Genomic DNA, 13,321 nt, shown 5'->3' on the forward strand with positions numbered 1-13,321 from the left:
ACCAAAGGTCCCATGCAGGTATTTGATGCTTCCAAAAGCATCATTGTCCTAAAGACACTTTAACTAGTGAGTGCTAGAGTATATAAAAGACAAAAGGTTTCCCCCCTAGCGAATGTGGGACTAAAATACTTGCATTTTCTTCCTTTGATTATTTTTTCCTTTTTTTCCATGACATATCTTCTTTCTTCATATTTTAATGCATAGCTAAATGGATACCATGATGGTGCCAGTGACTTGATTAAAAGAGGGCAAAAAAGCTTAAAAAAGATAAGGCCTCCACCATAACTCCTACCCTATTCTTAGACACTCTTCCTTTGTGCTCACTTGGTAGTTACTACCCACAAGTATATCAACATTTTGAATTCATCTTGAATGATTTCCTTCATTGTTTCTTTGTGAAACCTTGCCCTTTTCTTCTGCTAGACTTAGCATCTCACAAATTGCCAACAATCTGTTATTGAGTATAAGTTGTATCCTTGCTATAGATTGCTATTAGTCCTCCTATTTATTTTTTTGTGGTTTGTTCCAAGCCTTGTTCAACCTTCACTATGTTTTTTTTAGAGATTAGAAACTTCATGCTCTTAATGGTGGCACCTTTCATTATTTTATATCCCTTTTAAAATTGTTTCTTTCACATTAATTTCCAAACACTTACACAAGACTTTGCCTCCCCATTGATACATTCAATAATGCCTTTTGCAACTTGTAGCTCACTAAGTCTTCAAATAGGATTTCAAGGAGCAGAACTAAAGGAGAAGAGACACATGGAAAACCTACTTAAGGAAGCATAGAGTCACATGGATCCCTACATAGTCCTAATCCACCAAGGCACACATTACAGCTATCTTCTACTTGGAAAACATGATCTGCATTCAATGGTTAGCTATAGGTTCTTCCTATCATGGGGCTCGCTCAAGTTCTATAGAATATATCTAGGAAAATCATTCATAGCTGGAACCCTTCATGCAAATTATAGGTCGGAGTTCAATATTTTGCTTCCCCAAATCTATGCATTTGAACCCACTACAAGTCTCAACCCAAGACTAAAAGGTAAAAGAAGACTCTTTTAATGTAGTAACTTCCTCGTAACTAACCATAAATCTAATGTGGCTTCATTATTTATTTTTAAAACATCCTAATTAGGTACCTAACATTAGTTTCAACACAATTATTTAAAGCATGAGGATTCATGATAATATTTTCCTTTGTACTATAATGTGTGACCGATCCCTCACATTCATTGGATTCCAATTGTTATAAGTATATTACAAAATTTGCAATGCCTTAAATCATTATGAATTTCTTCTTTGAAAAACAAATTTTATAGTTGTAGTTCCTTATCAATTAGGTGAAAATAGCCAAGACCCAAAGTGGGCTCACCTAAAAGGAAAAAAAAATTCAAACACCTAATCCCTTAGATTGATCCATTCATAGACTGGCACTAATTTGAAACAAATTCAACCACTGCCAACAAATCTAAAACTCATCTTACCTTTTTCTACAACTTATCAATTTCATATGAAGGATTCATTTGAATTGGTTTAAAAAATTAACCAAAATTCTTGACTAGGCTCTGAAAGTAGGAGCATTGATTCTCTATTCAAAATACGCTTACCTTTTTATATCTCATTTCATGAAAATTTTGTATTCAATAGATATTGACCATTAGAGTTGCCTATTTAAGACTGCTTACAATCAAACATGTCATAAAAAAATAAAACACATTTGAATTCAGCTTTGAAAATAGGAAAAATAGATATTTGGGAGCTTAGAAACTAGGGCATTAGTTCACATGATGTACATGTTGATAGGAAACCTTAGAAATAAAGATACTTAGTGTTTGTTGATTAGAAAATTGTCAACTATAGAAGTTGGTTTACATCAATATATTATTTTATTTATAACATGTTGTAGACATCATATTATGACAAGCAAAGTTACATGGAGATTGTATACATGTTGATGATGACATGTATAACATTAAAATTTTGTATAGAATAGAATTAATCATATTTTTTTAAAGTAGGATAGTGAAACAATATGAAAGAATTGTTTTGGTTACAAAACATTTACTTGTCAAATTAGGGCCAACACCCTAGATGTTTACTCTAACTTGGAAAAGTGAATTATGGTCTTAGCTGACTAAATAGTATTTTATCTATAGGCATGGTATTTATGGAAAGGACTTTTGTGATAACAGTGTAATCTTTATGTATCGTGAGAGCGAACTTGTGAGCGAATTTTTTTGAAAGCAATATATGCGAATTTTTTATGAACTATCTGGTGATCCAAGATCAAGTTGAAGATTAGAGATCAAACAAGGAAGGAAAATAATAGTAAATTACTTGTATGAACAGTAAGCTTTTCTTGTAGTTGAAATTGCATGTTTGCGTAGTAGGCTCATTTTGCATACATTACACTACAACTCCTAATAGGGTTGGAATCTCCTAATAGGTATTTGAACTCTCCTAACAAGGACTATAATACTGAATTTTCTCATTGACTCCTAACAGGGTCCATCCTTTAAAAAGGAAAGTATATATCAGTATATTATCTAGTGGATATCATTCCAACTAGGGGTTTCCCTTGGCTAGGGTATTCCTAGTTAACAAAATATGGTGGCATGAGTTATCTTTGTGCAATTTTACTGTTACTTTTCAACATTATATTATTTCTTTGTTACACATGGTTTAAAGTAAGTAATAATATCTAGTAGGTGACTAAAGTTTGTAGATTACTAATTCATCTCCAACCCCTAGTAATCCCTATTTCTAACAACAATTGTAGCCAAGTGTCCTCTTAATGCACCTTGTCTAATATGATCTTTGCAAGAAAAATATTCTTTTTCCAATCCATGAAAGTCAATGATCACATGGTAATCTATGGTTGGATCCAATACAAAAACCCCTTGAATCTCTTCAATTGTGATTTTTATCAAACACTCCCAATCATTTATCCTCATAATCCTAGTGACTGGGTCATACTTTAGGACTATAATTATGAGAAGGTCTAAATCCATCAAAATCCCAAGGACAATAAACTTACCTAAATCAAAATTCCAAATATTCCCATGGAGGGAAAACAATTTCCTCTCTCAGAACCATTTCTTAAATAATTGGAGTCTTATATTAGAGGTTATGGCATCCCTAGTCAAATTCTCCTTATCAAACAAACCATCTACAATTCAGAGTCTAGGGTTTATAGGGATTAATTTCTTAATTTTGGCTAATTCATTCATGGATTCACATAATTTTTCAAGAAAATCATCATGGATATTCCTACTAGCATACTCTACTTTCCTTGAGAAACCCTTCTTTGGAGGCATATTTAATAATAATAATGATAAAACATAATTTTTGGAACTATGTTTGGACTGAGGTACTTACTTGGCTCTCTTGTTTCTTCTTTCTAAAATTTTTGGTGATATTTTTATGTAGAAAGTTCTTCACAATTTAACTAGGCAAGAAAATAGTTCTTCAACAAGTTCTAGCTCATAGACAATCATAAATATATTTGCAATGAAAAAAATCTCAACTATCTACACTATATTCCTTGTTTTACTCTACATAGGGAGCTTTAATTCTCATAAATGGATCACAAAGAAAAAAATTAGCATTACCTTTCAAATTAAAAAATATGCTATCAATTTTTGAAAAATCCAATGATTTAGGAATAATACCTTTAATGACTCAGCTTCAACTCTCCTAGCTGGCATCCAGTCAAATTGAATCCTTCCAAATGAGTGTTTTCCTTCATTTCTTGTGACTTATATTCAATCCACTTACACCTCTAGACACATGTCATGCTCTTACTATATTGCCAAGGTTAAAAGTCGAGCAACTTCCATTGATGACACAACTACCATCATTGATCATCGTTGAATCAGATGGTAGAGCTCATATGATAAATGCATTATAAATAGAGTGGGCCCATGGTATTTCCTTTTGGTCACTATGTCACCACGGATAAGGTTCATGCAAGTCATCTTAATGACATAGCGACCACCATGAATTTTGGAAAGATCTAACGGTGTTGCCTAATGTTTCATTTTCTTTAATGTGAATCTCTTATGGCACCTAAAATCCTGACATGCAAACAATTTTGTTAATGAAATGGAAATTATGGCATTGTCTTCAAAGGTTGATCTTCCCACATATCCACATGGTGGGCTATCGCTATGTCACCAATGATAAAATACCTTGCGATTTCCTATTGCAACAAAGTGAGCATTGTTGATCATGAGACAATCTAATGGTGTGGACAATTTTCTTAAAACCTTATGTCTTCATTGACTAGGTCTTGTTGACTTGTTCTCTATGTTGCTAGCAATAAATAACATGTGAATTCTTATGGTGAAAAAGCAAAAACCCTTGATCTTAAGGAAGATCTAGGGTTATGATTGTTCAATTTATTTTTCAAATAATCTCATAGAATATTAAGGTTAAAGCTTAGGTTAAGAAATTATTTTGGAAACTTAGGAAAAATTAGATAAAGCAACAAAATTTGAAAAGGTGCCTGAGAAGTAATAAAAGGCTTATTTTAAATGATTTTCCTATGCACACCTTTTTTGTAAGGACATGCTATGCAAACATAAATCAAAGGCTCTCTAGGGCAACACTTAATGAAACCAAAATTAGCGTTATTCTAGGGTTAGCAAAATTACAAACACCAAACCATAATTCTCACAAAAGGAAACTAGAACATTCAATTAGAGGTATATTAAGATAATCTTGAAGTGAAAACAAGACCAACAAACACATTTATGGGGCATTTTTCGACAAAACTTTTAAAATCGATACAATTTTTTAAAAAAATTATATTAGAAAGGAGTTTGATGACTTACCTGGGCACTGTAGTTGGTTAGATGCTCATATCTATGACCCTTCTTGAATTTGTGCTCTCGCAATGGGACAACCATCCTTGCTAGGTCAAAACTTCAAGTCACAAAAAGTAAAAGGGGAGTGTAAGAATAAAATGAGAAAAAGGCATTTTGATCTATTTAACCTTCCCTTAGGGAATTTTATGACATTTTAAACCTTATATTCCTACCTAAGACGTTTGGTATTATTCCCAAACAACTTAACCACCTACATTCATACCAATTTTCCTATCCATTATTTCAAAAAAAAATTGGACTTCTAATATGTTTTCAAATTGGACATTTATGAGTGGGTAGTATACCCATATCAAATTGGGGCATAGAAAATTTTTAAATATCAAAAACTTTCTACCCTAGCCAAAAGTTTAACATCAAATCAAATTATGGCATCCATGCAAGTTTTCCTAAATGAGGGATTTTACACATCACAATATCGAATGTGGCATCAAATGATTAGCAATCAGACATCAAATAAATATTGAATCAACAAAACACCATCAATTGGATATCTAGTCATCAAAATTTGACCTAAAATCAATAAATCAAGATAGTCTTTGAACTAATATGCTTTGCATATTAGCTTAAAGAGGGGCATTTGTAGACACTCTAAAATTTGCAAAGACCTAAAACAATACAAATTTTGATCAGACAACATAAATTAAGGACAATATCAGATAATAGAGGAAAACAATAGACTTTCAAATCAATGGTAACATCAAGTCATTAATTATTCAACCAGCCATCAAATAAAAAATGACCTAAATAACTTTAAAAGGAGGAAAAATATTTCATAAAATATTAAAAGGAAAAAAAATACAAGAAAGGATAAATAAATAAAAATTTTAAAATGCAACATTTATTAAATCAGTAAAAGCCATTTATCCCCTCAAAAGTAAAAATCCTCCTTTTTGAAATTAAAAGAATTGAAAAAACCTCATTTATCCTCACAAACTAAGTTTGTTGGACTTTTCCTCTTGGTGGCTTATGTGATATTTACAGTTTCATCTTTACCCTCTAGTGAAAACTAAAATCTCAATCCTTACCCCAACCCTCTTCTGAAATCCTATAAATAGGAGGGAAATTCAAAAGCAAAGGGACAAAAGTGTTAGGCATCTACAATATAGGCATATTTGGAGCTATCATCTTGTAGTGAGGGCACCAAAGTGGGCTTCAAGAAGACCTAGGGCTCCTAGGGTATTTTTTCTTGTATTGATATTTTCCATGCTGCTAGGTGAACAATAGGGCTAGCCTAGTCCTAAGGAGAGGTTGTTTAGAGTAAGTTCCTCATTGTTGCTCATTGTTGTTCCATTAGGGTATATAGGAAATTTTTGTGTTTTGAGGGGTAGAAAAATCAAAAAAGTGTTTGAAGGACCTTATTACATTTTTTATACCCATTTAATGCCTTTGGAAAGGTTTTTCAACATTTGTAGAAAGTTTGAGGGTCAAACAATTAACATTGCGAAAATTGCTCAAAAGTTTTCAATGTTGTCAATGACAACATTGACAAAATTTTGTTGCAATTAAGAAACTTTGTAGTTAGATTTTTTTTAAGTGTCTAAAATATTTAGGTAGAGAGTTGGGATGTTTTTATAGGGCCATCCTTGGCCTTTTTGTAGGATTGGAACTTGGAGAGAATTTTTTGTAGAGATTGAACAACAAGTTATAGTTATAGTTTTATGCATTGGAATATTTTTGGCATTTCAATGTATTATATTTGGAATTGTTATTTTGTGAATAGTTAGAGTTCTTGTGTTTCTATACACTTTTAGTTTGAGGTTTTATAAGGTTTTAGTTACTAGTGCAAATTATTTTGATTTTTGACATTCTAATGTTTTAAACCAAGTGATTGGCAAAAGTGGAGTCATAACTCCCTCTCCCATTATAGGATTTGTACAACCCCTTGGTATTTTGAAGATGATTTCTTGTACATATTATATAGAAAAGGAAAGCCCTCAGAAAGAAAAGAAAGAAATTTTTTGGAGATGCCCTAGGTGAGCCAAAGATGCATGGCTAGGAATCAAAGTCAAGTGCATAGGTGTTTTGGATGATTGAATGTACTTGATACTTCAATCAAAAATTCAAATGTATTTGGAAAAGGTGTAATAAAAATCAAACCTCAATGGGAAGTCATGGTGGAAACCTTATGAACGAAAAACAATCCTTCATTGCATAGCTTGCTACACCATCTAAACTATTTTATTAAGGTTTAAATTGAGTTTGCATTATATGGACAAGACGAGAACCCTCGGCCAGAAAAATCATTAAGGTGTCTAAAAATGGTGTTTGGTTTGGAAATCATTTTGACCACTTGGAAATATATTTGGGTTTTACTACATTTGGAGGGCTAATTTAGTGTAGCCCTATTACAAGCATTTGAGTGCATTCTTGCTTCATTTTTGGAACTTAATTAGGATTTCATGTTTGATTGTGATAGGGGACCTTTAAGGAAGTCCAAATACCTTTGTTGATTACCTTTCATTGATTCGGGTGTCATTTTGGCATTTTGAGTTAATTGTGGTGTCAAAGAGTTGGTGAGTTTTCAAATTAGTGTGCACTAGTTTAATGGCCTAGGACCTCATGGTTAGGTTCCTAAGGAGATTGTCATAATTGTAAGCCATGTTTAGATCTAGTGGAAGATCTAAGGTGCCACTAGATGAAGCTAGGGTAAGAGAAAGAGTGGTTGTCACATTAGAGTGGTATTAGAGCAAGTTAAAGATTTTGGAATAAGGTGTATCTCTGTTGCTACTAGAGATTGATTAGGTGAGTCAAGCATGGTGGTGAATGCATAGATAGCTAAGGAAGTTGATGAGAAAAATGAGAAGAATAGACTCCTTGAAGTAGTCTTTGAAGAGATGAAGATAATGTGGGAGGAAGTTGTCAATGAAGCTAAAAATAAGGAAGAAGAAGAAAATGAGAAGGGTAAGGAGATAGTAGAAGAGGATTTTGTTCCTGAGCCAAATACTTTCTTAAATTAGGAACCTTTCTTGAAAGATATTATGGCCTTAGTGGAAAAGCTTTGGAATGTGTGTCATTATTCAATGAAAAGATTGATATAGATGCAATGATGGATTGGTTTGATAACATGGAGAACTAGTTTGGGTGTGAAGGGGTATTACAAGCACAAAAGGTCAAAGTGGCAAAGTCAAGACTTAGAGGCTCAAGTTTGACATTGTCGAAGTATGTATAAAATGAGAATATCAACATCAGTAAGTATCCTATAGCTAGCTAGAATGCCATGGTTACCAAGTTGAAAAAGAACTTCATATTGAAGGACTTTGAAATCCAACTTCACAAAACCAGCCAAGGATTGAAATCAAAAGATTTGGATCTAACATCTTATGCCATCCCTTAAATCCAAGGACCAAGAGGAAGTGTCAATAAAGGCGGGTAGGTATTTCGGAGGGGTTTGAAGTGGAGCATCCAAGAGGAGCTTAATTTATGGAAACCTACTACACTTCAAAGGTTCCATCAAATAGCCATAAAGGTGGAGGAAAAGAATAGGAAGAAAGGGCATTATAACATTAAGGACAAAGGAAAGGGCATAAATTAGAGAGGACAAAGAGGAGGTTACCAAGGTAGAGGAAATGAATAGAGGAATCAAGGCCAAAACAAGTTGATAGAGAAAATCATTGAAAGTACTCCTAGAGTGGGTTATAGAAGAGGGAGAGGTAATGAATGATTCTCTAATAGGGGGTAGAGGATCACACAAAAGTAACTAATACATTTTTGGAGAAGTGTTACAACTTTGGTCAATTAGGATACACTACATATAAATTCCCTAAAAAGCCCTCATCTTCTACCCATGACAAGAGAGTGGCATATGCACAAGAAGATAACTCTACCTGCAAGGAGAATGATGTGGATAACATAGAGTTAGAAATAGGTGAGAACCTTATGTTTAGAAGGATATTAATCAAACAACCTACTCCTAATAGACTTGAGTATAGTAGAGCTCTATTTAGGATTAGATGCAAAATCCTTCAAAAATTTTGCAAGGTTCTAGTGCACTTATGATAGAAAGGGTAAAACCACAAACCTGTGTCACCATTTTACAAAGGAAAAGGCTAACAAATGTATAACTAACCTCCTTCAATGATATAAAACTAGAATTATTATTTAGAATTTGAAAATGATGTAAGCTAATAAAATTTGTAGAAATTGATAAAGTTTAAGATTATAATTTTTAATAATTATTTGGAATAATAATTGATATATTTTCATAATTTTTATAGAGAATTTTTAGCTATTGAAAAATACTCAAAATTAGGAGTCTATTTCCCACTACAAAACTATATGGAAATAAACATATTTCCCTTTGATCTTAGACTATGTTATAGATAACATATATATCTAGAAGATTAAAAAAATAAAAAATTGGCTTTAGACCTATATTTTCTCTTTTATAATGATTCAAATTTCAACTCACCTAAAATTGATACTTTTCATCTCCCACAACATTTTTCAAAATAAATATATTTTGAACAAATAAAAATTATACATTCTAGAAGAGAACTCGCTCCTCTAAAATGTCATATGTGTTTCAAATTTTTTTGATACAATTTAATTTTTTTATTAAAACTGACAATTTTTTGAGTGTTTAAATACATGCTTGTAGATTTTTTAATTATAATATAATATATCTAATAAAAAGGCTATAAACTCTATATGATAGTATTCTTAACTTTGAGTTCTGTAAAATGGTGTTTATAAGTTATTAAAAAAATCATAAAATATAATAAGAGTTATTGAAATTCTAGTTTTCTAAAATAATTATATTTCTCTATTAATTGGATACAAAATAGTATAAAACATGCATTTAATAGATATTTCCAATTAGAAAAGTGTGAAACAATATATAACATAGCTAGAATGACTTTATCTAGATCATATGTTTGAATAAAATTGATTTTGTAGATAGAAATACTCAAATTCAATCATTCTAATCAGTCAGCCAAAAAGGTGAAATAGCTTTGTACTTTTACCCTCTATTGATAAGATAATATTATAGGAGGTAGTTGAAAATACTAATATAACAAAGGTACCACATGCAAACCCATATTAAGTGACCTGGCTCAACAAAGGATAGAGTATACTAGTCAATCAATAGACTTGGGTGGACTTCTCCATAGCAGGGTACAAGGATAGGCTATTGTGTGACACCTTACCCATGGATTCTTGCCATCTACTATTAGATAGACCCTAGAAGTGTGATAGAGAGGCAGTCTATGATGGCAAGGAAAATAAAATATCCTTCAAGAAAGGAGGCAGAACATTTATCATCTAGTCTTTGTTGGAAGGGGAAGAGCCATAGTATAAGGTACCTAGTCTATTTCTATGCAGTGGAAAGAAATTTTTTAGGAACCTTAAATATAAAGAGAGTCAAGGTTATGTAGTGATTTTGAGATCCAATGGAGAGGACAAGACTATAAAGGATCCATTACATGTAGAAGTAAAATAATTGCTTTACAAGTACAAAGACATTATGAGTGATGGAACTCCTACTATCCTATCTCCTAGAAGAGTCATAAGCTATAAAATAGACTTCTCTCTTGGTGTCTCCCTACCTAAAAAAGAAACATACAAAATCACCGCAGAAAAAAACTTGGAAGTGGCAAGAAAAATGCAAGAATTAATGAATCAAGGTTTGATCAAAAAGAACATAACCCCATGTGTAGTCCCTATGGTAAAAGCATCCCAAAAGGGAGGCAAATTGACACTATGTATGGACTCAAGGGCTATAAATAGGATCACAATCAGGTATAGATTCCCCATACCTAGGATTGATGATCTCATGAATTATTTTGGAGGAGATATGTACTTCATTGAATTAGATTTGAAGATTAGATACCACCAAATTCGTATTATGGAGGGCGATGATTGGAAAATAGCATTTAAGACAATAGATGGGCTATAGAAGTGGCTAGTGATGCCATTTGGTCCCTCTAATGCTCCTAGCACATTCATGAGGATAACGAATGAAGTACTAAAAGACATCAAAGCAATAATTGTGTCTATCTATCTAGATGGTATTACCATATTAAGCAACACAAAGGAGGAGCACATCGAAAATGTGGAAGCAGTATTGTAGAGGTTTCATGAATAGAAGCTTGCATCAATCTTGAGAAGTGTGACTTTCTCAAGAAAGAACCTGTGTATCTAGGCTTTGTGGTGTCTAAGGGATCCTTGGAGATAGATCAAGAGAAATTTTTTGCTATCCTTAGCTAGCCACTACCTAATACATCTACTTATGTAAGGAGTTTTCATGGTTTAGCTCAAGTCTATGATAAATTCATTAAGAATTTCAGTGGCATCTGTGCACATTTTCTAGATACCATAAAGGGTGGGGTCAAGTCCAATTTTACATGGACCTTAGAGGCTGAAAAGTCATTTTAGATGCTTAGGAATCAAAAACTCACCCCATTTTGCAATCACCTAGCCTTGAGAAACTTTTCACGCTAGAATGTGATGCAAGTGGCCTAGCATTGGGGGGAGTGTTGAGCCAACAAAGTACAATAGCCTTCTTTAGTGAAAAAATTAATGAGGCCAACAAAAAGTATTTATCCTATATCCTAGAACTATATGCCTTAGTTTAGTCTCTTATAAAGTGGAAGCACTACATATTGCCCAAGGAATTTTTGTTTTAATAGATTACCAAGCTCTCAAATACATTAACAAAAAAGAAAATTTGAGCAATAGACATTTGGATTAGATGGAGTACTTGAAAGCTTTCGATTTCAGAATCAAGCATAAAAAAAAGGCAAGATGAATAAAGTGGGAGATGCATTAAATAGAATGGTTTTGATAGCTCAAGAGTTATAGTTGCAAAGCATTGGGATACAAAGCTTGAAGAGTCTTTATAAGAAGGATGAGGACTTTACTGAGGCTTGCAAGGTATGTTCTTACTTTGAGAATCACTTTCACAAAAAATTCTTTGATTTTACATCACCAAATGGATTGTTAAGGTAACTAGTTACATCTACCAGGAGGTTCAATAATAAAAAACCTAATATATGGGAAGCATAATGGAAGTCTGAGTGGACACTTTGGTGTCAAGAAAACCTTAGAACTAGTCCAAATATTCTACTATTAGCCTAAACAAGTCAGAGATGTGACTAAGTATGTAGAAAAATGCATGGTATGTATGAAAGTTAAATGAGGAATGAGTAATGTATGTCACTATCAGCCCTTACTAGTTCCAAATAGGCCATAGGAATGTGTGAGAATAGAATTCCTAGTAGGAATTCTTGAGAAAAAATAGGATTATGAGAGTGTATATGTAGTTGTTGATAGATTCAGCAAGATGGGGCACTTTATTCCATGCAAAAGTACCAATGATGGAAGCCACATTACACATTTTCTATTCAAAGAGGTTGTGAGGATTCATATCCTTCCATTAAGAATAGTTTCAAATAGGGATGTAAAATTCATGAGTCACTTTTGGAAGATTTTGTGGAGAAGAATTCGTATAAAACATTTGTTTGGATTAGCCTACCATCTCCAAATAGATGGTATGCCTAAAGTGATTAAAAAGGTTCTAGGTTATCTCTTGATGTTCCTAACTAAGGAGTATAAGAAAACTTGGAATTCCATCATTCCACAAGTAGAGGATGCCTACAATGATATTAGGAATAGAACCATAGGCAAAAGCCCCTTTGAAATTATCTATGGAATGCATCCTAGAGGTCTATGTGAGTTGAGAGATCTTGGAGGAATTGAGAATAGTAGTGGACATGCTAAGGAATTTTTCCAAATGATAAAAGAAATCAAAGAACAACCAAGGAAGACTATTCAAGAAAATACACAAAAACTGAGGGTCAAAGTGGATGAAAGGAGGAAAGACCTTTAGGTTATTTTTGGTGACTATGTCATGGTGCATTTGAACAATTATAGGCTACAAAAGGGTATGCCAAACAAGCAACCAATGAAAAGAGTGGGACCTTGCATATAATAGCCAAATATAGAACCAATGCATATAAAATTTATTTACCATTTTGCTTTGGGCATCTCTTGTGTTTTCAATGTCCAAGATTTGGTTGAGTTGAAGAGTCCACTACCTTAGAGTTTTCATGGGGCCAGCATAGATTTAGAGCCTATAGTAGCACCTACAACAAGTAGGCATCTCTAAATTGGAAGACCTCTTCTCCACAAGAGTGACATAGTTTTCTTTTGTGGGGCTATATGGTGCAGGGGCACCTAGGTGGGCTACATCAAGACCTACGGATCCTAGGGTATATTTTCTTGTAGTTGTGCTAGCCACACCACTAGGTGAATAATAGGGCTAGCCTAGTCCTAAGGTGTTGTTGTTCAAGGTAAGTTGCTCATAATTGCTCAATTAGTCTATATAGGCCATTTTTGTGGTTTGTGTGGTAGAATAGCCAAACCAGAATTTCAAGGAAATTAGTACATGTTTTATAACATTTTGAGGTATTTGGAAATGGTTGA

The sequence above is a fragment of the Cupressus sempervirens genome, chromosome 7 (assembly GCF_028749045.1).
Source record: "Cupressus sempervirens isolate cs-2001-9-10 chromosome 7, ASM2874904v1, whole genome shotgun sequence".
Taxonomy (NCBI): Eukaryota; Viridiplantae; Streptophyta; class Pinopsida; order Cupressales; family Cupressaceae; genus Cupressus; species Cupressus sempervirens.